The following is a 4,152-nucleotide window of genomic DNA, read 5'->3' as shown; positions in this document are numbered from 1 at the left end:
GGGGATCGAACCGCGGTCCCTGTGCTTTGCCAAGCTTGTTTCAAGTAGGTACTTTAGACCATTGAGCCATCTCTCCAGCCCCCAAATATTTTAATTTTGATAATAAAGACAATGAAGATTAGAAAAGGGGCTTTTTGTTAATCAATGGTATTGAATCAATTAAGTATCCTTATCATATACAGAAAAAGTCTCAGCTATACCAGAGACAACTCAGTTCTAGGAAGACTAGACATAAAAAGCAAAACAACAAAGCATACAGAGTATATAACCTAAATATGCCTTCATGACTTGCAAATAGGTAATTTGGGGACAGTGAGATATCTCAGGGGTCTAAAGAGCCTGCCTAGGCAAACTTAGGCAAGTGCTCAGGGACCACAGTTGGATCCCCGGCACCACATGCCACCCCAGCCTTGCCCCCAGGGTGGGCTGAGAGGGCAAAAAGAAAAGGAAATTTTATCCTAAATTATTCATGCAAAATATTAACCAAAAAGGATCCAATTGACAAAGGAAGTAGGTGAGTACTATGAGCTGGGTTACGTAGGAGGCCTACATTTTCCTCTGTCATATGCAGAGAGAACGAAATCCAGAACAAGTGATTTGCATTATACTCCTGAGATAGCATCTAATGATTTGAGGTCTGGTGCTTCAGCTCTGATGTGTAATCTTTCAAGCCCCAGGAAGACATAGCCTCTGTCTTGAAGTTCCATCTCAACTGACAGAATGGAGCACTGGCTGTTCTTCCTGTCTCTACCTGGTTCATATCAAAGAGCAGCAGATGTGGGTTATCAGGGAAACACGATGTTTTCCTCAAAGACTACCACCAGCACCTTGGCTAAACCAATACACATTGCTTAAAGGCAACTGAATAGATAAGGAAAAGCCCTAGCCGCTGGCTCTGTACATATCGATACAAGGAAATAGGGTCAGGCTGAGCCAAAATGGAGACAACTGCTCTTCTTTCAAGGAAAGCTGCTCAGGTTGTCCTCCACAATGGTTAAAAAAAAGAAAAAAGAAATTATGGAAATTAAACAACAAACCTTTGAATAACAAGGGATCACAAAAGAAATCATCCAGTTTTTTGCTAATAGCATCAGTGCAACATATCAGAACTTATAAAAAACAAAAAGAAAAGGAACTTATGGGACACAACAAAAGCACTGCTAAGAGAATCATTATAGGTGACTGCCCACAACAGAAGAACAGACCAAGCCCAAATCAGTAACCCAATGATATACCACAACAGCTTAGAAAAATAAAAACAAGCCTAGGGCTGGTGAGATGGCACAGTGGTCTAAAGCACCTACTTAAAACAAGCTTAGCAAAGCACAGGAACTGCAGTTCAATCCCCCAGCACCACATGCCAGCCAGCCCCGCCCCCTGGTGGGCTGAGCTGGCCACACACAAAATAAATAAATAAATAAATAAATAAACAAATGAATAAAAAAAAGATTTAAAACCATTACTTTAAAAATAAATAAATAAAAATAAAAACAAGTCTAAGTTCAATCCCTGGTTCTGCCAAAAAAAAATAAATAAATAATAATAATAATAAGATTTTAAAATCCTGAATAATCAAATATCAAGCAATGAAATTAAAGCAATATTAATAAGTACTCAGACAAAGGTCTGCTTACTAGAATTTAGAAAAAACTAAAAAACATTAGGGCCCCTAAATTTAAAGACCCAGTCCAGAAATGGATATCCAAGATGAACACACGCTTCTCAGAGGAAATTAAAGAAGCAAATAAATATATGAAAAAATGCTCCACATCACTAGCCATCCATGAAATGCAAATTAAAGCAACATTGAGATACCATCTCACCCCAGAAAGATTGGCTATCATAAAGAAATAACCCAACAACAAATGCTGGAGAGGCTGTGGGGAAAAGAGAACCCTTCTCCACTGCTGGTGGGAATGGAGACTGGTGCAACCGTTATGGAAATCAGTGTGGAGACTCCTTAGAAAAATAGGACTGGAAATCCCATTCAAACCAGCTATCCCCCTACTGGGAATTTTCCCTGAGGAATTGAAAAAGTCATATCATAGTGATATATGTGTACCTATATTTATAGCAGCACAATTTGTGATAGCCAAATCTTGGAAACAACCAAGATGCCCGTCACCTGAAGAATGGTTGAAAAAGATGTGGTATTTTTATACAATGGAGTATTACTCAGCTATAAAGAATGATAAATTTGAAACATTTATATTGAAGTGGATGCAACTTGAAGATATACTCATGAGTGAAATAAACCAGACCCACATGTGTAAATATAGTATATTCTCCCTAGTATAAGAACTCAGAAGGAGAAATACAAACAGAAAGGTATAACACAATTAAAAGGAAAGCGAGGAGAGGCTGCTGCAAAGCCTCCAAAGAAGATGTGAGAGCTTGGCAGCTTCGTTTGAAGCCCAGCGAGCGGCGACGTCGAACCCGGAGTCATGAGTGACTGCGGCGAGCAGAACTACGGCGAGCGGGTTAATGTCGAAGAAGGAAAATGCGGAAGTCGTCATATGACAAGTTTTATAAATGAGTATTTGAAGCTCAGGAATAAGTGAAGCTGAAATTTGAAAAAATAAAAGAAAGAATGCATGCTAATTATCAGACCAGAAGTCCCACTTATAGAATATTGAGCAATCTGTGTGAAGTGGGGAAGATGAAAGAAGTCAGAATTTGAAACGGAGGAATGAAGAAAAGAAATAAAAATGGAATCCCGTTTTGCTTCCAGAAGTGGAAGTGCTCACGGATCGGGGAAATCTGCAAGGCATACCCCTGCAAGGTCTCGCTCCAAGAAGATTCCAGGCGTTCCAGATCAAAGTCCAGGTCCGGATCTGAATCTAGGTCTAGATCCAGAAGAAGTTCTCAAAGGCATTATACAAGGTCATGGTCTCGATCTCGTTCTCATAGACGTTCCCGTAGCGGGTCTTACAGTCGAGATTACCGCAGACGCCACAGCCACAGCCATTCCCCCATGTCCTACTCGAAGGCGTCATGTTGGGAATCAGGCGAATCCTGACCCAAACTGTTGTCTTGGAGTGTTTGGGTTGAGCTTGTACACCACAGAAAGAGATTTAAGAGAAGTATTCTCAAAATATGGCCCAATTACCGACGTGTCTATTGTGTATGATCAACAGTCTAGGCGCTCAAGGGGATTTGCCTTTGTGTATTTTGAAAATGTAGACGATGCCAAGGAAGCTAAAGAACGTGCCAACGGAATGGAACTTGATGGGCGTAGAATCAGAGTGGATTTCTCTATAGCAAAAAGACCACTTACCCCAACACCAGGAATTTACATGGGGAGACCTACCTACAGCAGTTCTCGCCATCGGGATTACTACAACAGAGGATATGACCGTGGCTATGATGATCAGGACTACTATAGCAGATCATACAGAGGAGGTGGTGGAGGAGGTGGTGGATGGAGAGCTGCTCAAGATAGAGATCAGATTTACAGAAGGCAGTCACCTTCTCCTTATTACAGCCGTGGAGGATACAGATCATGCTCCAGATCTCACATGAAGATGAAGACTTTCTGAAACCTGCTGTTGAGCTGGGATGTTGTTTGTGGACAATATTTTTATTGTCTGTTTAAAAAGTGAACAGTGCCTAGTGAAGTTAGGTGACTTTTACACCTTTTATGATGACTACTTTTGGTGGAGTTGAAATGCTGTTTTCATTCTGCATTTCTGTAGCTTGGTGCTTTGTTCAAAGTTAAGTGTTTTCAGAGAAGTATGTTTTGCATGTATTTTTTTACAGTCTTAAATTTTGACTGCTGAGAAGTTTCTATTGTACAAAAACTTCATTTAAAAGGTTTTTCTACTGAATCCAGGGTAATGTGAAGATTGAAGCCTGTGTGTAAAAAAGCTACCAAATGGCAAAAAGCAACAATAAAGTTTGATTTTTATTTTTCTTTCTAACATTGATGCTTAGCAAAACTATTCAGATTTGTTACCAGTAAATTCAAAGGCAAAAATACACATTTTCCTTCAGTCCATGAAATGAACCATATTTAATATACCTGCAACTAAGTGTTAAAAATATGCTTTGTGGGGCTGGAGAGATGGCTCAGTGGTCTAAAGCACCTACTTAGAACAAGCTTAGCAAAGCATTAGGGACCGCCGTTCGATCCCCCAGCACCACATGCCAGCC

The 4,152-nt window shown here is 40.2% G+C and overlaps 1 pseudogene; it reads left to right on the top strand.

Annotated features, from left to right (window-relative positions):
- Positions 1 to 2,708: 2,708 nt before the first annotated feature.
- LOC101563569 lies at positions 2,709 to 3,539 on the top strand (annotated as a pseudogene).
- Positions 3,540 to 4,152: the final 613 nt, after the last annotated feature.

Source organism: Octodon degus, unplaced genomic scaffold (genome assembly GCF_000260255.1).
Source record: "Octodon degus isolate 3935 unplaced genomic scaffold, OctDeg1.0 scaffold00117, whole genome shotgun sequence".
Lineage (NCBI taxonomy): Eukaryota > Metazoa > Chordata > Mammalia > Rodentia > Octodontidae > Octodon > Octodon degus.
The sequence above is the reverse complement of the archived record's forward strand: the minus strand, read 5'-3'. Positions and strand labels throughout refer to the sequence as shown.